The following is a 22,552-nucleotide window of genomic DNA, read 5'->3' on the forward strand; positions in this document are numbered from 1 at the left end:
GAATTACTCAGCAATAAAAAGGACCAAACTACCAATAACATGGATGAATCTCAAAAACACACTGAGCAAAATAAATGAGACCGAGCCCTGACCAATGTGGCTTGGTTAGTTGGATGCTATCCTGAGAAGAGAATGGCCACTAGTTCAGTTCCCCATTTGGGCACACACCTGGGTTGCAGGTTGGGTAACTGGTTAGAGCACATTCAAGAGGCAATGGATCGATGTTTCTGTCCCTTTTTCTCCCTCCCTTCACTCTCTCTAAAAATAAAATCTTTTTTTTTTAAGTGAGACAGAAAAAAGTCTGAATGGGTCTCTACTTCTGCCCAAATTCAAAACTCTACAATTAAAAAGTATGCATTTGATTGTATTTAAATTAAGGCTCAATGAAGTTGATTTAAAAGTAAACATTACATATCCTTATTTATAAATATAAACTAGTAGTCCATCAGCATGAACCATAACCCTTATTCTACTGTTAGATTACTCTTAATTTTCTTTTTGCTTTTATGGACAATGCTGTTAGGAACCTAGGAGATGGATCCCTACACATTATCTGCAGCATGAAATTGTTCAGCTGACAAAGCACGTCCTTTTTCTTTCACCTCCCATATCTTCATGACAAATAAACCATTAATACTGGGTTGGCCAAAAAGCTCAGTTTGTTTTTTGTATTTTTTTTGGTTTGCTTTTTTTTTTCCAGTAAGTTGGCTCTAGTAGCATTTAGTTGTCTTTAACTTCATTTGAAACAATTTTGTTAGACTGTATTGTGACAGCTGTCATATCAGCATGCACTTAAAAAAACATCAAAATTGCTGAATTTTTGTGTAGCCATTTTAATATTGAAAATGGAACACATGACATTTTTGGTATATTATGGTTTATTATTTCAAGAAAGGTAAAAATGCACATGAAACACACACATACAAAGGATTTATGCAGTGTGGAGAAACTGCTGTGACTAAGCAAATGTGTAAAAAGTGGCTTGTGGAGCTTCACGCTGGAGGTTTCTTGCTGGACCATGCCCCAGGGTCAGGTAGACCAGCTGAAGTTGATAGTGATCACATAGAGACAATAACTGAAAACAATCAACGTTATACCATGTGGGAGATAGCTGACATACCCAAAATATACAAATAAATGAAGTTATTGGTGAAAATGAAAAATGTATCTTTTAAGAAACAAACTATATGAACTTTTTGTGTGAACCCATACCTTCAAGTCTTGCAAGCCTATTTCATGGAATAATGAAAATAAAATTAAGCCAGCTTGTTTTTACCCTTATTACTGCTTTCACTTTTGTCCTAAACTCCGATAAACTACAGGACACATATTTTGAGCCTACTATAGTTAAGAACCTCAGCAACAGATGATTATAAAAACTCAAGCCAAAGAGCAAAAGCACCTCTCTCAAGTTTATTAAGCGATAATGTGAGAGACAAAGTCAAATTTACTAAACACTGGATATAATTTAAACTTTGGTTTTAAGAAGCCCTAGATTGCTCTTGTTAAATTTTTATGCATTCAAGTCTATTAAAAATTTTCTTCTGACAGAGTATTTGTTTAGCCAAATACATAACATTATAAAATCTGTTAAAGATGTTGAGTACAATACACAAATGAACTATGTAATTCTTTAAAAATATTTATGAAGACTACAAACATGGAGAAGTCCTTAGATTATATTAAATGCAAAAGAAAGACTATAAATTAGGGTTTTTTTACATTTAAAATATAAAATATTGCTCATTGACAGCTCTGGGGGCAGTGGGAGGGGGTGGAGGGATCAAGCAAAAAAGAAAAAAAGAGAAAGAACTCATGGACACGAACAGTGTGGTGAATGTACGGGAAAGGGGGGGTGGGTGGAACTGGAAGAGTATATGGGGAATAAATGATCATGGAAAATACAATAAAAATGTAATAAATTTTAAAAAATACTCTTCATTGTGATTATGAGCACATAAAATTTTTTGCCCATAAAAAGGACAGTATGTGAAATATGAAAACAGTTGAGTTAGAGTGATTGGTAACTTAAAAAAATTAAGTTACATAATTATAAAAGTTTAACATAGTTGTTATATCTCTTCAATTACACAAAGGTTTTTCTTCTTTTTTAATATATTTTATTGATTATGCTATTACAGTTTCCCATTTCCCCCGTTTTACTCTCCACCACCCTGCACACCCCCTCCCACCCACATTCCCCCCATTATGTTCATATCCATGGGTCATACATGTAAGTTCTTTGGCTTCTACATTTCCTATATTATTCTTAACCTTCCCCTGACTATTTCCTACCTACCATTTATACTACTTATTCTCTGTACCTTTCCCCCTCCCCCCCTCCAACTTCCCTGTTGATAACCCTCCATGTGATCTCCATTTCTGTGATTCTGCTCCTGTTCTAATTGTTTGCTTTTGTTTTTGTTTTAGGTGTGGTTGTTAATAATTGAGTTTGCTATAATTTTACTGTTCATATTTTTATCTTCTTTTTCTTAGATAAGTCCCTTTAACATTTCATAAAATAAAGGGCTTGGTGATGATGAACTCCTTTAACTTGACCTTATCTGGAAAGCACTTTATCTGCCCTTCCATTCTAAAGGAAAGCTTTGCTGGATAGAGTAATCTTGGGTGTAGGTCCTTGCCTTTCATGACTTGGAATACTTCTTTCCAGCCCCTTCTTGCCTGTAAGGTCTCTTTTGAGAAATCAGCTGACAGTCTTATGGGAACTCCTTTGTAGGTAACTGTCTTCTTTTTTCTTGCTGCTTCTAAGATTCTCTCCTTACTTTTAATCTTGGGTAATGTAATTATGATATGCCTTGGTGTGTTCCTCCTTGGGTCCAACTTCTTTGGGACTCCCTGAAAATCCTGGACTTCCTGGAAGTGTATTTCCTTCACCAGATTGGGGAAGTTCTCCTTTATTATTTGTTCAAATAACTTTTCCACTTGTTGCTCTTCCTCTTCCCCTTCTGGTACCCCTGTAATTCGGATGTTGGAACACTTAAAGATGTCCTGGAGGTTCCTAAGCCTCTCCTCACTTTTTTGAATTCTTGTTTCTTCCTTCTTTTCTGGTTGAATGTTTCTTTCTTCTTTCTGGTCCACACTGTTGATTCGACTCCCAGTTTCCTTCCCATCACTATTGGTTCTCTGTACATTTTCCTTTATTTCACTTAGCATTGCCTTCATTTTTTCACCTAATTTGCCATCAAATTCAACCAATCCTGTGAGCATCCTGATTACCAGTGTTTTGAACTGTGCACCTGACAGGTTGGCTATCTCTTCGTTGCTTAGTTGTATTTTTTTCTGGAGCTTTGCTCTGTTCTTTCATTTGGGCCTTTTTTTTTTTTTTTTTGGTCCCTGTGCACCTGCTATGTGTAAGGGGAGGAGCCTTAGGTGTTCACCAGGGCAGGGAACCCACATCACTGCTTTGTGACACTGTATGTGGAGAAGGGGTAGAGAGGGAACAATGGCTCTTGCTCCACGCTCTGCCAGATTTCAGTCACTTCTCCCGCTACCCACAAGCAAAGTGGGCCCTTCTGGTGCTGATTCCCGGGTGTGTGGGCTTGTGTACTTTCTAGGATCCTGTGGGTCTCTCCACTGAACTCTCCTGTGAGGCTGGGAGTTTCTCCTGCTGCCGCCTCAACCCCCACAGATGTTTTCAATTGGTGGTTTGAGGCTTTATTTCCCTGTGCTGGGGCCCTGGGTTGCACAGACTGTCTCGCTCCCCAGGTGTTCCTCCTGGTTTACTGCACGTGAATGCAGGATGGTCCGCTCCACCAGCTGCAGCCTTGCCTGCCCCGCTCCACAATCCACCACTTGGCTGGGTCCATCAGCCTCCACTTTGCCTGAGTCCTCTCAGCCCAGGTGCCTGCCTCTGCCCCTCCTGCTGGTCTGGATGGACGTTTCTTTAACCCTTGGTTGTCAGACTTCCATACAGTTCAATTTTCTGTCAGTTCTGGTTGTTTTTTGTTTTTAAATTGTTGTTGTTCTTCTTTTGAAGAACAAGAGCAAGGAGGCACAGTGCATCTACCTACGCCTCCATCTTGGCCCAATTACACAAAGCTTTTAAAACAAACTCCTTACCTTCTGCACAAAATATTTTCTTGGGAATTTGGTGAAGCTCTGCAAATTGGAGAAAAAGAAACAGACCCCTGAGACATCACAAGAGAGACATTTCCTTTGACTTTTCACTGGTTTGTTACCCAGTTTTTGGGTCCAGCTATACCAGACACTAGACTATAAACTCAAGGACTGCTCTACTGAAATGTGAAGATAGGCCCTTTCCAATATTGCAGTTAAATATCTGACTGGCTTAGGTTGGCTCCTTTGCCTCTAACTCTGTCTTGCTATCTTACTTAGGCAAACAATCAAATCAGAATATTTTTATTGACTAAACTGTCTTTGCAATCATACAGTACTTTGCCCTGAAACTCAGGTTAAAAGATTCAGATAGGTATAAGCAATAAACATAAGGAAATGAAGCTTGAATGTGTCTGCACAAAAGTACCATTCTGGAAAACTAAATATCAACAATTTTTAAGAACATACAGATGGCTGATAGGTATATGTAAAGACTCAATGCTCACTAGTCATCAGAAAAATTAAAACCACGATGGGGCCCTGGCTATTACAGCTCAGTGGATTGGGCACAGGCCTGTGAACCAAAGGGTTGCTGGTTCAATTCCCAGTCAGGGCACATGCCTGGGTTGTGGGTGAGGTCCGCAGCAGGGGGTGCTCAAGAAGCAACCACACACTGATGTTTCTTTCCCTCTCTTTCTTCTACCCTTCCCCCCTCTCTAAAAAAAAATACATGAAATCTTTAAAAAAAACTCACAATGGGGTATCACCTCATACTTGACAGAATGGCTACCATCAATACATCTACAAACAAGTGTTAGTGAGGATGTGGGAAAAAGGGAACCCTTGTACACTATTGGCGGGAATGCAGTTTGATGCAGCCACTATGGAAAAGAGTATGGAAGGTCCTCAAGAAATTAAAAAGGAACTGCCTTATGACCCAGCAATTCTACTTCTGGGCATATAACCAAAGAAATACAAAACATTAATTTGAAAGAATATATGACCATTATATTCACTACAGTGATACATACAATAATCAACATATGAAAGCAACCCAACTGGTCATCAACAGATGAGTAAATGAAAAAGTTGTGGTACATATATACAAATGGAATATTACTCAGCCGTAAAAAAAAAAAAAAAAAGAAATCTTACCATTTGCACCAACATGGATAGACCTAGAGGATATTATGCTAAGTGAAATAAGCTAGAAATAGAGAAAGACAAATGCCATATGGTTTCACTCATATGTAGAATTTAAAGAACAAAAATAAATGAACAACTGAAATAGACTCATAGATGCAGAAACAGACTGATGGCTGCCAGAGGGGGAGGCAGGTTGGGGGACTGGGTGAATAAAGTCATGGGATTAAGAAGTACAAATTGGTAGGCAGTCACATAATCGTCACAAAGATATAAAATACAACATAGAAAATGTAGTCAATAATATTCCGATAACTAGTATGGTGCCAGGTGGGTACTGGAAATATTGGGGGGAACACTTTACAAAGTATATGATTATCTAACAACTATGCCATACACTTAAAACTAATACAAAATAATACAGAATTTAAACCGTAAGTGAAAAATAACACTTAAATTTAAAAAAACATTTTAGAATTTTGTTTTAGAAATAACATTTTGCATCATACATTCCAGAACACCTGCTTTATTGATAGGACAAGAGAACTACAACTAGAGAAATTAATTGGCCAAAGGGTTCTAATTGTTGGGAACTGCCCTGCCTGGTTTCAGGAGCTATAATCCCCCATGGCTAAGGCTGAGTGACAGACATCTGGACCAAAAGCCACTAAGGAGACAAGCTTATCTCCCTGGCAGGAGCGCTGCTTCTGCTCCTTGCCTGGCCCCCAGTGCTTGATTAGTTAGCCAATGATGGGTAAGATTCCCCAAGTGGGGATTCACCTGAGACAGGCATGATCACATGGAGGGCCCAGGGAAGGACTTAAGGGGCTGTGGAAAAAGGGGGTGATCGCCCCTCGCCCCTCGGCTTTGACAAAGCCCGAGTCCTCATTCTGCCTGCGAGACATCTAAATCTCCCACCTGCCTTTGTCTCCTCTGCCCGACTCAAGCCTGTGACAATAACAAGGGGTGGTGCAATCCACACTGGGGACTGCAGACTTCCTGGGATGATCAGACCTGAAAAAGGAATATGTAAAATCCTGCGAAACCTGCTTGCTTGCCAGACTGTCATCAACAAACTGTATCTGTATTCTTAATAAAAGCCCACTCTGGTGGGAAGGCGCGGCGCTCCCTCCTTAAGAGAGTGGTCGTTCCCTTCCTATTTCTCCACAGGACTCGGTAGTCTGTGTGTACGTTTCTCGTTGTCTCGGAGCATCTGAAGCATTTTTGCAATCTGCAATGTGACTACCTCATAAAATGTATGAGTTTTTTGTAAAATATGTTTTACTGATTATGCTATTACAGTTGTCACAGTTTTTTCTCCCCTTTGTTCTCCCCTGCCCTGTACCCATGCTTTCCACCATCATCCCCCTTCACCACTGCTTAGTTCATGTCAATGGGTCATACATGTTAAGTTCTTTGGCTTCTCCATTTCCTATATTATTCTTAACCTCCCCGTCTATTTTGTGCCTACCATTTATTCTTTTTATTCCCTGTACCTTTTGCCCCATTCTCCCACCTCCCCTTTCCCACTGATAACCCTCCATGTGATCTCCATATCTGTGATTCCCTTCCTGTTCTAGTTGTTTGCCTAGTTTGTTTTTTTGTTTTAGGTTCAGTTGTTGAGAGTTGTGAGTTTGTTGTCATTTTGCTGTTCATAGTTTTGATCTTCTTTTTCTTAGATAAGTTCTTTTAACATTTCATATAATAAGAGTTTGGTGATGATGAACTCCTTTAAAACTTTACCTCATCTGGGAAGCACTTTATCTACCATTCTATTGTAAATGAGAGCTTTGGTGGATAGAGTAATCTTGGGTGTAGGTCCTTTTGCCTTTCATGACTCGGAATACTTCTTTCCAGCCCCTTCTTGCCTGCAAGGTTCTTTTGAGAAATCAGCTGAGAGCCTTATGGGAACTCCTTTGTAGGTAACACTGTCCTTTTCTCTTGCTGCTTTTAAGATTCTCTCCTTATCTTTAATCTTGGGTAATGTAATTATGATGTGCCTTGGTGTGTGCTCCTTGGGTCCAACTTCTTTGTGACTCTCTTGAGTTTCCTGGAAGTCTGTTTCCTTTGCCAGATTGGGGAGGTTCTCCTTCATTATGTTTCCAATTTCTTGCTCTTCCTCTCCTCCTTCTGGCACCCCTATCATTCAGATGTTGAAATGTTTAAAGTTGTCCCAGAGGTTCCTAAGCCTCTCCTCATTTCTTCATTCTCTTCTGGTTGACTATTTCTTCCTTCTGCTCCCAATCGTTGATTTCAGTTCCAGTTTCCTTCCTGTCACTGCTGATTCTCTGTATTATTTTCCTTTATTTCACTTTGCATAGCCTTCACTTCTTCCTCTATTTTGTGACCATACTTAACCATTTCTGTGAGCATCTTGATGACCAGTGTTTTGAACTCTGCGTCGATAGGTTGGCTATCTCCTCATCACTTAGTTCTTTTTGTAGAGTTTTGATCTATTCTTTCATTTGGGCCATATTTCTTTGTCTTGGCACACCAGTTACATTGTAAGGGGCGGAACCTTAGTATTTGCCAGAGCAGGGCAACCCAGGTTGCTGCATTGTGGTGCTGTATGTGGGGGAGGGGCCGAGAGGGAACAATGCTTCTTGCTCAGCTCTTGGCTGGCTTTCAGTCACTTCCCTAACTACCCACAAGCAACTTGGGTTCTTCTGGTGCTGATTCCCAGGTGTGTCAGCTTGTATATGTTCTCAGACCCTGTGGGTCTCTCCGATAAACTCCCCAGTGAGGCTGGGAGTTTCTCCCACCACCATAATTCCCACACGTTTTTATAGCCAGAGATTTTGAGGCTTTATTTCCCCATGCTAGAACCTTTGGCTGTGCAGTTTGTCTCATTCCCCAGTTGTTCCTCCTGGTTTATCTGCATGCAAATGTGGGACTGCCCACTCTGCCAGCCACCACCTCTCCCATCCCATCCTCTAGCCACCACCTTGCTACGTGTCCTCTGCCCACACTGCCTGTCTCCACCCCTCCTACTGGTCTGGATGGATGTTTCTTCTTTAACTCCTTGGTTGTCAGACTTTCATACAGTTTGATTTTCTGGCAGTTCTGGTTGTTTTTTTGTTTTTAAATTTGTTGCTGTCCTCCTCTTGCCTGTGCGAGGAGACAAAGTGTGTATACCTATGCCTCTTTCTTGGACAGCAGTCCTGAGCATTTTCTAATAAATAGCTAATCTGGTCGACAATTTAAAAGCATAAATTATCTACATTACTTTTAACATTGCCCTGGTTGGCGTTGCCTGTGGACCAAAAGGTCATGGGTTCAAGTCCTAGTCAGGGCACATTCCTGGGTTACAGGCCAGTCCCTGATTGGGAAGCATGCAAGAGGCAACTGATTGATGTATCTCTCACACATCGATGTGTCTCTCCCTCTCTTTCTCCCTCCCTTCCCCTCATTCTAAAAAGAAAATAAAATCTTTTCTAAAAAATAAGTAAATTACTTTTAATGTTAACTTACAGCATATAAAAAATGAGATGACTATATAAAAAAGAAAAATCCTTCCTTTTGGAAAGCAATTTTCACTGGTAATGTACATTTAAAGTCATAAAAATGTTCATTCATATTATTTCAACCCAAATGGCATTACTGAGAATTTATCCTAAGGAAATCATTGAAATGTGAGCTCCATGAGGGCAAGAACTTTACAGTGGTATGTAGACCTCTCAGGTATTTTAAAAAACAAATGAAATAATCCTGAATTTTAGAAAAAGTAGGCACAAACATATTCATCATTATTTAGGTTGTTTCTGAATGTGTTATTTTTTGTAAGCCACCATTAGGGATAAATGGTCAAGAAAATTACAGCACAATAATCTGATTAACTATAAAGCATCATTTCAAATTATAAATATGAACAAAATAATCTAGAAATATTTCACCCAATGTTATATCAAAAAGTGGATTATAAAAATGCAACATCTAAAACACAACATAGGAGAAAATCTAGGTGATGTTGGGTATGAAAATGAGATTGCAGATACAAAAACAAAAACAAAAACACAATCCATGAATGGAAAACTGTTGAGTCTTATTAAAATTAAAAACCTCCTCTCTGAGAAAGACACTGTTAAGAGAATGAAAACAAGCCACAGACTGAGAGAAAAGACTTGGAAAACACATATCTGATAAAGGACCTGTATCTAAACTATACAAAGAACTCTTAAAACTCAACAAGAAAACAACCCAATTAAAAAATGGACAAAAGATTTGAACAGACACCTCACCAAGGAAGACGTATGACAGCAAATAAGCATATGAAAAGTTACTAAACATCATTCATCATTAAAGAATTGCGAATCAAAACAAGATTATCACTGCATACCTACTTGAATAGTTAACATTTTTTTAAAAACTTAGTATCAAATATGCTGTAAAGGTGTGGTGCAATAGCAACTCATTCAGTTTTGGTACGAATGTAAAATAATACAACCACTTTGGAAGGCAGTTTGATAGTTTCTTAAAAAGCTAAACATAGTCTTACCCTAAGATCCAGCAATCACATTCCTGGGTATTTACCCTACAAAGTTAAAAACTTAAGAGTCACACAAAAACCTCCACTGGATGTTTATACCAGCTTTATTCATAATTGCCTAAAACTGAAAGCAACCAAGATGTCCTTTATATGTGAATGAATAAACAAACTGTAGTACATCCACACAAACAATGGAATATTTGGCTATAAATAAAAATGAGCTATTCACCCTGGCCAGTTAGCTCAACTGGTTACAGTATCCTGATATGTCAAGGTTACAGGTTTGATCCCTGGTCATATAAGAATCAATCAATGAATACATAAATAAGTGAAACAACACATTAATGTTTCTCTCTCTCTCTCTCTCTAAAATCAATAAACAAATTTTTTTTCAAAAGTTAGATATCAAGCCACAAAAAAGACAAGAGGGAACCTTAAATACATATTGCTAAGGAAATAAAGCCAATATGAAAAGGCCACATGCTGTATGATTCCAATTATATTCCATTGTAGAAAACAGAAAGATCTGTGTGTTGCCAGGGGCTTGGAGGGAGAGAAGGATGAGTAAGTGAAGGACAGGGGATTTGGGGGACAGTCTGATTATTCTGTACGATAATGAAATGGGTGCACAATGCATCTGTCAAAACCTACAGAACTTTACAACACAAAGAGCAACCATAATGTATGCAATTTTTTTTAAAAATCAGCTAGTACATTGGAGGAATCCCAGACTATAATAAGAGAATCTAACTTTATTTCATATGTATTTCAAGCAACCTCACTGAAGTGAATGGGGAGAGGAAGCACAGACCTAAGTAATTGAAAATGAATGAATTCTGCAAAGCTAAAGACAAAAGAAACTGTATGTAAATGCTGTATTCATCAGTAAAGTTATTTCCCACAGGGGTACACATTGCTATACATGTATATTGGAATTGAACAATTATGTAAATAAATGGTGGATGTGGGAAGCCAAGTTTCTGGCTGTGTGGAAATGTACAAATCAGCAAGGGGTGGGGGCTGAAACAACCCATATGGTAATGCAGTAAAGCCATAGACATTAATAAGAACTCATGTTTAACTTAATACAGATACAAATGGTTACATACTGAAATATTTATAGATATATGTACATGGTAGGGCAAAAGTAGGTTTACAGTTGTTCCTATGGAAAACAATATAATAATTAATAAATAATAATACGAGAATAAACTCTGTTTCACGTACTCACAACTGTAAACCTACTTTTGCCCCACCTTGTACACTCCTTATATATAGGGGTTAATATTCACACCCATCTCCTTGCTCTGTTAGCTGAGAGCACTGAAAAAAAACTATACCCTAGTAACAACAACCACACCTAGAGTCCAGGTCTTAGTTTTTAATACCATTCTCTAATAAAAAGAAACAGCCCTTTGGAGAAATGGCTGATTCTAGGACCGGGGCAGGAAATACATGGATGAACCTTGATCATTTTGTAATTCCATAAAGTAAGGAAGTACTCAAAAACAAAACGAACCCACACACTGATGGGGACATAGTAAAAAGGCACAGGAGCCAACTGAAAGAGCTACCAATGGCAACAGCTAGAACAAATGGAGCAACAAAATAAAGCAGCAGTATCATATTATATATCCCAAAGTGTAAAATAAATATCCATGAGCCCACACTGATAGAAATGACTGAATAAATGAATACACGAGCAGAAGAGACGTTCTTCTATGCTGAATTTCAAAACAATCATATAGATACTACACTTCAAGGGAGGGGAGCACAAACCCCAATCCCTAAGTGTGGACTGCACACAGTGACTCCTATCCAAAGGGTACAGTATGAAAAGTAGAGAGGGGATAAGGAGAATAACTTTACAGTGAAGAAACCTGACAAACACTACTTCAGCCAGATGGTCAAGATCAATAGTAAGTCATAAATCATGATGACAATACATGTCCTTGCTCTGAGCAAATGAAAATGGTACTTCACCTCTGTGATCTTCCTCCCAAATAAACCAAAACCCCAGTCTAATCATGAAAAAATAATCTGACAAATTCCAATAATCAGGCATCCTACAAGATACCTGACCAGTATTCCTCAAAACTGTCAAGGTCATCAAAAAACATGGAAAGACTGACAAGCTGTCATAGCCAAGATGAGCCTACGGAGACCTGACAACCAAATGTAATGTTATCCTGGATGGGATCCTGGAACAGAAAGACATTACAAAGGATAAAAACTAAGGAAATCCCAATAAACTAAGGGCTTAGTTAATAACTGTCAACATTATTGTGTATGGTATGAGTGGCAAAGGAATATATGGGAACTCTCTGTACCATCTGTTCGATTTTTCTGTACATCTAAAACTGTTCTAGAAAATAAAATCAATTTTTAAAAATTAGATTATAACTTGTATATAAAAGTATGACTTTAGAGAACCAACCATTTAGGAAAACATATTTGCCAATGATACCTCAGACAAGGGTTTAATCTCCAAAATATGTAAAGAATTTATACGAATTCACTCTAAGAAGACAAGCAACCCAACTGAAAAATGGGCAAAGAACTTGAACAGACGCTTCTCCAAGAAGGACATACAGATGACCCAGAGACAAACGAAAAGTTGCTCAGGTATCGCTAGCTATTAGAGAGATGCAAATTAAAACCACAATGAGATACCACTTCACACCGGTCAGAATGGACATCATAAACAAAGCAACAAACAACAAGTGTTGGAGAGGTTGTAGAGAAAAGGAAACCCTAGTACACTGTTGGTGGGAATGCAGACTGGTGCAACCACTATGGAAAACAGTATGGAATTTTCTCAGAAAACTAAAAATGGATCTGCTTTTTGACCCAGCAATTCCACTGCTAACATTATATCCTATGAACCCTGAAACACCAATCCAAAAGAACCTATACACCCCAATGTTCATAGCAGCACAATTTACAATAGCCAAGTGTTGGAAGCAACCTATGCACCCATCAGTAAATGAATGGATGAAAAAACTATGGCACCTTTACACAATGGAATTCTATGGAGGGGAGGGGAGGGGAGGGGAGGGGAGGGGAGGGGAGGGAAGGGAAGGGGGAAGGGAAGGGGGAAGGGAAGGGGGAAGGGAAGGGGGAAGGGAAGGGGAAAGGAAGGGGGAAGGGAAGGGGAAGGGAAGGGGAAAGGGAAAAGGAAAGAAAGGAGGACAGAGGAAAGGGAAGCGGGAAGAGGGAAGGGAAGCGGAAAGAGGGAAGGGGAAAGGGAAGAGGGAAGAGGAAAGGGAAGGGGAAGGGAAGGGAAGGGAAGGGAAGGGAAGGGAAGGGAAGGGAAGGGAAGGGACTCCTACCCTTTGCAACAGCATGGATGGAGCTGGAAAACATTATGCTAAGTGAAATAAGCCAGGCAGTGAGAGACAAATACCATATGATCTCACCTTTAACAGGAACCTAATCAACAAAACAAACAAACAAGCAAAATATAACCAAAGACACTGAAATAGAGAACAGGCTGACAGTGACCAGAGGAGAGAGGGAAGGGAATTCAAGGAAAAAGTGGAATGGTTTACAGGAACAAGTATAAAGGACATATGGACAAAAACTGGGGGGTGGGGTGGGGGGGGTGGGCATGGAAATGGAGAGAAGTGGGGAAGGCTGGGGGCGGGGGCCTGGGATGGGAGTAAAAGACAGAAAAATGTACTTCAACAACATTTAAAATAAAATAAATAAATAAATAAATAAGTATGACTTCAACTTCATAAAAAAATGTGTAAATAAGCCCTGACTGACGTAGCTCAGTGGATTGAGCACGGGCTGCGAACCAAAGTGTCGCAGGTTCGACTCCCAACCAGGGTACATGCCTGGGTTGCAGGCCATAACCCCCAGCAACCGCACATTGATGTTTCTCTCTCTGTCTATCTCCCTCCCTCCCTTCCCTCTCTAAAAATAAATAAATAAAATCTTAAAAAAAAAAGAGAAGCTTTAAAAAAAATGTGTAAATAAAAGACAGCCAAAACACCAAAAGTAGTTTTGTTGTGGTGATAAGATGACGCATGAATATTCTTTTCCTTTTCCTTGGTCTCCAAATTTTCTCTAACATATTTATATTACTTTTATAACTTAAAAAATGAATTTTATACCACTACACACCTATTAGAATGGCCAAAATCCAGAACAATGACAACACCAAATGCTGACAAGGATACAGATTAAAAGTAAATGTCATTCATTGCTGGTAGGAATGTAAAATGGCACAGTCACTTTGGAAGACATTCGAACAGTTTCTTACAAAATTTACATACTCTTGCCACATGATCCAGCAATAATACTCCTCGGTATTTAGCCAAAGGAATTGAAAACATGTTCACACAAAAACCTGCACACAGATGTTTACAGCAGCTTTATTCAAATTGCTGAAACTTGGAAGCAACCAAGATGTTCTTCAGTAGGTGAATGAATAAAGGGCCTGTGGCAGATCCAGACAATGGTGCATTATCCAGCACTAGAAAGAAATGAGCTATCAAGCCATGAGAATACATGAGGGAAACTTAAATGTGTATTACCAAGTTACAGAAGACAGTTTGGAAAGGCCATACACTTTATGATTTCAACTATATGACATTCTGGGGGAGGCAATATTAAGGGGACGATAAACAGATCTGTGGTAGCCAGGGTTTGGGGAGGAGAAGGAACGAATAAGCAGAGCACTGGAAATTTTTATGACAGTGAAACGACTCTGTGTACGATAATGGTGGGTACACGTCATTATAAATTCGTCCACACAGAATGTACAATACCATGAAAAAACCCTAAAGTAAACTACAGACTCTAGATGACAAAGATGTGTCAGTGTAGGTTCATCAATGGTAATAAATGTACCCCTCTGGGAGGGGTATTTATAATGGGAGAGGCAATGCATGTTGAGGGGGCCGGAGGTGTGTGGGAAACCTCTGTGCCTTTTGCTTAATTTTGCTGTGAACCTAAAACTACTCTAAAAAAAGAAAGCCTGTCAAATTTTTCATATATTTTAAAAATAAAAAAGGAAATACACACACACACACGTGTATGTATACTTCAAAGGGGATCTACCTGTTGTCAGACACTAAAATTCACGATTCCTTAGTGAACAGTTCAAAACAAGATAGAGTAAGCTGTTTTTCTGCCATGAAAATCAAACCAAGATCTGAAATCTTCAAATCAGACAAATGCCATAGCTTTAAACAGTTAAACAGTACCTTATTTTCACTTAGGAAACTAGATTCACAAAATAATTTCACTAATTGCCATTTATCCCTATTTCTTTCCCTGCCACCAACTAAAAAAAAAAACAAAGAAATACCTGGCCTCTCTTCAGTTATGATTTAATGTAACCATTTTCTAGCCTGAACAAATGCTAAATAAATACAATTGAGCAGAAAACTATTAATCAAAGTTGTATGTTCTCAAAATTACAAATAGTTTGCCTTCTCTTCTTGGTTTTTTAAGATCATTGTCATATATTGTAAAAATTCTGACAGACTATTCTTTACCAGAAAAAGAGAATACAAAAAAATAAAGTGTCTTGACTCAAACTATAGCCAAAAAATAAAAATGAAAAAAATTTCATCTTATTCTAAGCCTCATCTTTAGCAAATGAAGGGAAACAAATGTTAATTACATGTATAGACCAGATTAAATTTTTTCCAGCCGTAGTTCACAAATCTTCCAGTGACTTCTTTTAAATATCAAAAGCAAAATCAACGTTTATACCAATATTTAAACCACCTACATCCAAAAATTTAACACTGAGCAAAAGACAGTATTAATGACAATGAAGTATGGCCCTGGCAGGGCTGAAAGATTGCAGAACTATATGTCAATTAGCTTCTGGTCTTCCCCAAGAGGGAAAAAGGAATAAATAACTTGTCAAAAGACCTGCTTACCATCACTCCAACTTGTTACCCTTGGCTGGGTGTTCTAATGACAAAGAATGCTGCCCAAGGCAGGAAAAGTACGAACAGGCTTATCTGTCTTTCAACCTTAATACCTCCAGCTAGAAGCAACAAGGGTTTATTACTTGGGCAGAAGGACTGCTAGGTTCCCCAAACCTTTAATTCCAAGGCAATCAGTTTACAAATATAATCTACACAGGTAGATTTACTTCTAAATAAACGAATCATATTTGTCATTCAGGAAAAAAGTGTACTAAGGCTTAAGGCTTTAAATTTTTAAAAATAAATATAAAATAGCCCTGGCTGGCGTAGCTCAGTGGATTGAGCGCGGGCTGGGAACTAAAGTGTCCCAGGTTCGATTCCCAGCCAGGGTACATTCCTGGGTTGCAGGCCATAACCCCCAGCAACCGCACATTGATGTTTCTTTCTCTCTCTCTCTCCCTCCCCCCCCTTCCCTCTCTAAAAATAAATAAAATCTTTAAAAAAAATAAATATAAAATTATATTCAACTATTTAGAAGAAAAGTCCACTTGTTTTAATCATCTGTAAAGCCGAAGTAACCACTGGTCACCAAGAATAAAAACAAACTTGTTCATCTCCCTCCTAATAGAATACAAAATTCCAGTCTTAGCATGCTTTTTCAAACAGCCTGCCATATTAAAATTAATAAGGCTATAAACCTGTGTTCCAGGGTGCCAGGGCACACCTAGTTTATACCTGTTGTCCTGGCATAATTAACAGGCCCCTTTCATTTTCAGAAGTGTCAATAAACTACACAGTCCTCCTAGTTTTAGTACATTTTGTTTCTGGAAGATTTCTGTTAGGATATACATAGTCCCTGGGCACTTGCATTTACTGTGTGTAGATAACTAAGGGCAAAGAAGTGCTTAGGGGACTTGGAGAATTGCTCTAAGTTTATTCATCCTGTGGGGTCGGGGAGCTGGGTAGCATCTTCATTATCTCACCCTCCCCTGGGTCTACTCCAATATTGACATGGGCTGTTATCTGCTGGACTCCCCACCAAATCATAAATTTCCCAAGGGCAAGGACTACTACATATCATTCAGCTTTCCATCCCCGGTGTCCAATCCTGCAGTGGTCATGTAGTAAGCACTCATTACATATTTTCCCTGAATGAATGAAAAAACATTAAGGCTAGCAAACAAACATAATAATGGTTTCCCCTCATGCACTTGCATAATCTCATTCCTCATTTTTAATGTTTATATTAGTGTCACTATTTAAAGGGAAATATTAAAAACATCATGTAAGCTCTACATTTTCAAACTTTAATATTAGTGATCATTTTGCTTTCTATTATGGGAAATAGCAGAAATAATGCTTACAAGTAAAATCTGGCACTTAATTATGAAAGCAATTTCAAAGTAAAGTATGTTTCTTATTCAAATATATTGGAAAGTATATTGTTTCATTAATTTTTATATATAACACTAATTCCAAGGATAGTAAGAAATAAATATGTTGACATTTAAAAAGCAAGTCTTTATTTCAAGTGAATTTTGGGAGTAATCTATTGTAATTACACAGTTTCATACCATGAAAACTAAACACACCACACTTAATGAAAAAATGTAAGCACAGTGGATTTCCTCATATGATAGAGGCTAAAGAATTACCAGTAAGGTCTTACAAGGTTCTGTTACTAAAACTATAAAAATATTGACTTATTTTGTTTTGATAAGATTTATTTTTCAATTTTTGACTTTAAAAACTTGATCAGCATATAATGACTTTATGGTTCTATTCAAATGTAAGGCTGGATGTGAAAATGGGTTACTTTATACTGTGGGATAATAAATGTTAATTATGGGTAAGAGAGTTGCTTATAGCCATAACGGTTTCCCTAACCTGTCTTACTTACTTCCCTCTTATGTACAACCTTAGTTGGCAAGTCCGGTAAATTACCAAAGAAGAAATTTCACTTTTTAAATTTCTATTTCCCTACTATTTCTGAAGTACTATATAATGTGATTAAAAGAATGATTCCTTGTGTGATCTGGTAAGTTTGTTCTGGGGTGACAGCCTGTACCCTGAATCTCAATACCCATTTCCTAAATATTCGTTTAGCCTCTGGAGGTATTATAAACTAGTGTGAAGACAACTGTTAATCTATCACTATTACTAAAAAAAAAAAAAAAAAGCAAAACCTAACAAACCAGTTCAAAATACCATCCTCTGATGAAAAGAGGATGAAAGACAGTCTATAAAAATTAATAACAAGAGATATACTTTTGAAGGGATATGGTCCTTTGTCAATCAGATATCATCCTTTAATTCAAATGTGGGCAATTTCTTTTGGAGGTAAGGAACAAAGACTGCAGTTTCTGTAAATTGTAGTCTATTTCAACATGCTGAACAAGAAGAAAGGTACATAAAACCTTTTCTGAATCCCCAATATAAAGGACAAACTGGATAGGACAGAGAAATGTAGAATAATCTATCAGCACATAACACATAAAGGAAAACTTCAGTGTCCTATCTCTTAAGATTCAAAACACCAGGTAAAGAAACTCATTGCCAGTCCTGGCTGGTATGGCTCACTTGGTTGGAGCATCTTCCCATAAACTGAAAGGTCACAGGTCCAATTCCCAGTGCATATGCCTGGGTTCTGGGTTCGATTGGGTTTGGTCCCTGGTTAGGGTACCTACGGTTGCAGCAATCAGTGTATCTCTCCCTGCTTTGGAGGGGGGGAGGGGTAGCTCCACCCACAGAGGGCCCCTCCACCCTCCATGGATGAGAATAATTCTACCAAGACATGATCTGCTTGGGGAGGAAAGGTGGCCAGTCTCTCAAAGGAGAAGCACCTTGAGCCTGTTCCTCAGTGGGCTTTTATTGGGTTCAATGTGCACAGGAATACAGGTAAAACTCATTAACCATTGTCAGTAAAGATCAAACAGTAGATGACATTCAAAGAACTATGAGGGCTTATTCTGAGTCAGGGTCAGATAGCTAAAGGGCCATAAAACTTTGGGAAACAAACTCATTGTATGCGTGGACCCGTATCAGAAAACTGAGGGCATTCTTAGCAAAGCAGGTTTCACAATATTTTATGCATTCTTTCTTAGGCCTGATTGCCTAGGAAACCGCCTGTTCCAGCACAGGGCCACACCTGCCTCCAGCATTGTTTTAGGATTAAGTCAGGTGGGGGAAGTAAGGCAGCCAAGAGATTAGGAGACTTTTTACAGACAGAATGAAGACTCAGGCTATGTCATAGCCGAAGGGTGAGAGTACATTACCCCCTTTTTCTATAGCTCCCCAAGTCCTTCCCCGAGGGCCCCATTGTGACTGTGCCTGTCTTAGATCAACCCTCCCTTGAGGAATCTTACCTGAAATTGGTTAACCAGTCATCCGCCTGGGGCCAAGCAGGGTGAGTTAAAGGAGGCAGAGGCAGTACCCCTGCCGGAAAGATAAGCTTTGTCTCCTGAGTGGCTTATGGTCCCAAGGTCTTTTTACTCAGCCTTAGTCATAGGGGGTTACAGCTTATGAAACCAGGCAGGGCAGTTCCCAACATCTCTCTCTCCCTCCCTTCCCCTCTCTCTAAAATCAATAAGCATGCCCTTGGGTGAGGAGAAAAAAACAAGGAAAAAAAAAAGAAATTCACTGCCCTTTCCAAGTAAAGACAAATGCAGGTTACATATCTTGAGAAAACAGGCCCCAAAAGTAGTTTTTTAACCCTACCAAAATCAAAATGACCATAATACTGGATGAAAAGAATTAAGTAACCCTGCAATGGTATATTTAATAGACAAACTACACTGATGACAAATTACAAACATAAGGGATGATTAAACGGATTAGGAAAATGGAAGAAATTTCCAAAACTTTCACAGAGCTCACCACATTTTCCAAGATCTCTAAATATTAAGTTAATTAATCTCCCAACTTTTAAAACATATTACAACTAGACATAGCTACAACTAGACAAACACATGGATATAATAGTACTATAGTATTTGGGGGCTGAGGGGACAACTTCCTGGTTATTCTCACTGTATAGTTCTGTAGGAGTAATCAGCCTTCTGAATGCAGCTGGGAGAATATCCACACAAGCAACTGACTCTCTGCAGACCGCTCTGTTATTTGTCCAAAAAGAAGTAAATTAATTACTTGTGTTTCAAAGTCCACAGAATACATAGATTTGTCATGCTAGTCTTTATTGAGGTCTGACATTAGAATCTGCAGTTTCAGATAGTTTAAGCAAAAACAATTTTTTTTTTCTTTTGGAGGGACTGGTTCTTTATTTTAAAAAACGCTTGTCAATTTTCAGTATCAAAATAGCTGCACTATTGGTTTCTCTTTCTCTCAATCGGCCCCCAAAGAGACCACACCAAAGGTGAGGACATTTTAAGCCAGGAAGCTGCAGGATGCGAACCTAACAGACCTCACAGAAACCTCACCAATGGGGGGGGGGGGGGGCGGGTACTGGGTAAGGAAAGAAACTTAAAGATCAGCACACTGCCAGCCAGAGTTTTCACATCCAGATGGAGGGGTCAGTGTGTCCCAACCCCAAAGAAGCAAAGTTCAAAATAATACAAATTTAAAAACAGTTTTGTACATGAACTATTCAAGCTTTCTCCAGCACTAACTGATGTAAAGCACAACGAGATGGCACTTTTAGACACAGCACCTTCAGAGGTGTCACCACCCAGAAAAGGGTGATGACATGATTTCATATGGCCAAATCAGTGGCAAAAACATAATTTTCTTTCTTTCAAGGAGGCAGGAGGCAAACAACTGGTCACTTCAACATAAGGGGCATGTGATCCATTTTGTGAACCACTGAGAAGGGGGTAAAGATAGGGCAAGGACTTGGTGTCACACAGAGGTCTCACCATTTTAATTTGTTTGGTCACTTCTGATTTTTTTAAAAAATTGCCCCCGAACACCTTAAAGCTAAAACCTGAATATCACTTTTTTTTTTTAATTTTTATTTTTTGCTGGGGGCGAGCAGGAGCTAACTTCTCCTGGAATCATCTTTCCAGTTTGGCAGGTACTCTGCACAAAGCAATGACCCGCCCCCCCCCACCCCATAGTGGAGTCCTTCTCTGGGCTCTGTTTGGCTCTCAATAAGGTAGACCCTTCCCTATTTCCCTCCTCTATGGAGAGGGCAATATGGATGAAGCTGAAAAATTACCTTCAAAGAGTGAGAAAGGGATTAGACTGCTGCTTGAGAACTGTGGAATTATTTGGAATGAAAATCAATTTTTAGACTTCCAGCCAAGATGGAGGCATAGGTAGATACACTTTGCCTCCTTGCACAACCAAAAGAAGGACAACAACAAATTTAAGAACAAAAAAATAACCAGAACTGCCAGAAAATCCAACTGTATAAAAATCTGACAACCAAGGAATTAAAGAAGAAACATTCATTCAGACTGGTAGGAAGGGCAGAGACGGGCAGCTGGGAAGGAGAGGATGCACAGCAAGGCAGTGGCTGGAGGACTGGCTGGTCTCACATTTGTATGTGGATAAACCAGGAGAACAACCAGGGAACAAGACAGACCATGCAACCCAGGAATCCAGTGCCGGGTAATAAAGGCTAAAACCTCTGGCTGTAAAAACCAATGGGTATTGCTGTGGTGGAGAAAATGCCACGGAGAAACTCCCAGACTCACAGGGGAGTTTGTTTGAAAGACCCACAGGGTTGTACAATGTACACAAACCCACCCACCCAGGAATCAGCACCACAAGGGCCCAAGTTGCTTGTGGGTAGTTAGGGAAGTGACTGAAAGCTAGCCAAGAGCTGAGCAAGAAGCATTGTTCCCTCTCGGGCCCCTCTCCCACATTACAGCACCACAATGCAGCAACCTGGATTGCCCTGCCCTGGCAAATACGTAAGGTTCTGCCACTTATAACGTAACAGGTGTGCCAAGACAAAAAAATGTGGCCCAAATGAAAGAACAAATCAAAACTCCACAAAAAGAACTAAGCGATGAAGAGAGTCAACCTATCAGATGCAGAGTTCAAAACACTGGTCATCAGGATACTCACAGAAATGGTTAAGTATGGTCACAAAATAGAGGAAGAAGTGAAGGCTATGCAAAGTGAAATAAAGGAAAATAATACAGAGAATCAGCAGTGACAGGAAGGAAACTGGAACTGAAATCAACGATTGGGAGCAGAAGGAAGAAATAGTCAACCAGAAGAGAATGAAGAAACGAGGAGAGGCTTAGGAACCTCTGGGACAACTTTAAACATTTCAACATCTGAATGATAGGGGTGCCAGAAGGAGGAGAGGAAGAGCAAGAAATTGAAAACATAATGAAGGAGAACCTCCCCAATCTGGCAAAGGAAACAGACTTCCAGGAAACTCAAGAGAGTCACAAAGAAGTTGGACCCAAGGAGCACACACCAAGGCACATCACAATTACATTACCCAAGATTAAAGATAAGAAGAGAATCTTAAAAGCAGCAAGAGAAAAGGAGGGTGTTACCTACAAAGGAGTTCCCATAAGGCTCTCAGCTGATGTCTCAAAAGAAACCTTGCAGGCAAGAAGGGGCTGGAAAGAAGTATTCCGAGCCATGAAAGGCAAAGGGACCTACACCCAAGATTACTCTATCCAGCAAAGCTTTCATTTAGAATGGATGGGAGGATAACGTGCTTCCCCGATGAGGTCAAGTTAAAGGAGTTCATCATCACCAAGCTCTTATTATATGAAATGTTAAAAGGACGTATCTAAGAAAAAGAAGATCAAAACTATGAACAGAAAAATGACAACCAACTCACAACTCTCAACAACTGAACCTAAAAAAAAAAAGAAAAAGAAAAACTAGGCAAACAACTAGGACAGGAATGGAATCACAGAAATGGAGATCACATGGAGGGTTATCAGTGGGGAAGGGGAAGGGGGAGAATGAGGGAAAAGGTACAGGAAATAAGAAGAAATTTTAGGTAGAAAATAGACAGGGGGAG

General features: G+C 39.2%; 1 protein-coding gene and 1 long non-coding RNA gene across 2 annotated transcripts in view; one reads left to right on the forward strand and one right to left on the reverse strand.

Annotated features, from left to right (window-relative positions):
* Nucleotides 1-22,552, reverse strand: part of SNX27 (sorting nexin 27) — an 85,735-nt gene that overhangs the window by 55,062 nt on the left and 8,121 nt on the right. The gene's annotated exons all lie outside the window — the stretch shown is intronic.
* LOC118498193 lies at nt 812-20,685 on the forward strand. The gene is made up of 4 exons (XR_004900716.1): nt 812-822; nt 1,266-1,268; nt 4,204-4,210; nt 20,594-20,685. It is a non-coding gene; the product is annotated as an uncharacterized LOC118498193 (long non-coding RNA).

Source organism: Phyllostomus discolor, chromosome 14 (assembly GCF_004126475.2).
Source record: "Phyllostomus discolor isolate MPI-MPIP mPhyDis1 chromosome 14, mPhyDis1.pri.v3, whole genome shotgun sequence".
NCBI classification, from domain to species: Eukaryota; Metazoa; Chordata; class Mammalia; order Chiroptera; family Phyllostomidae; genus Phyllostomus; species Phyllostomus discolor.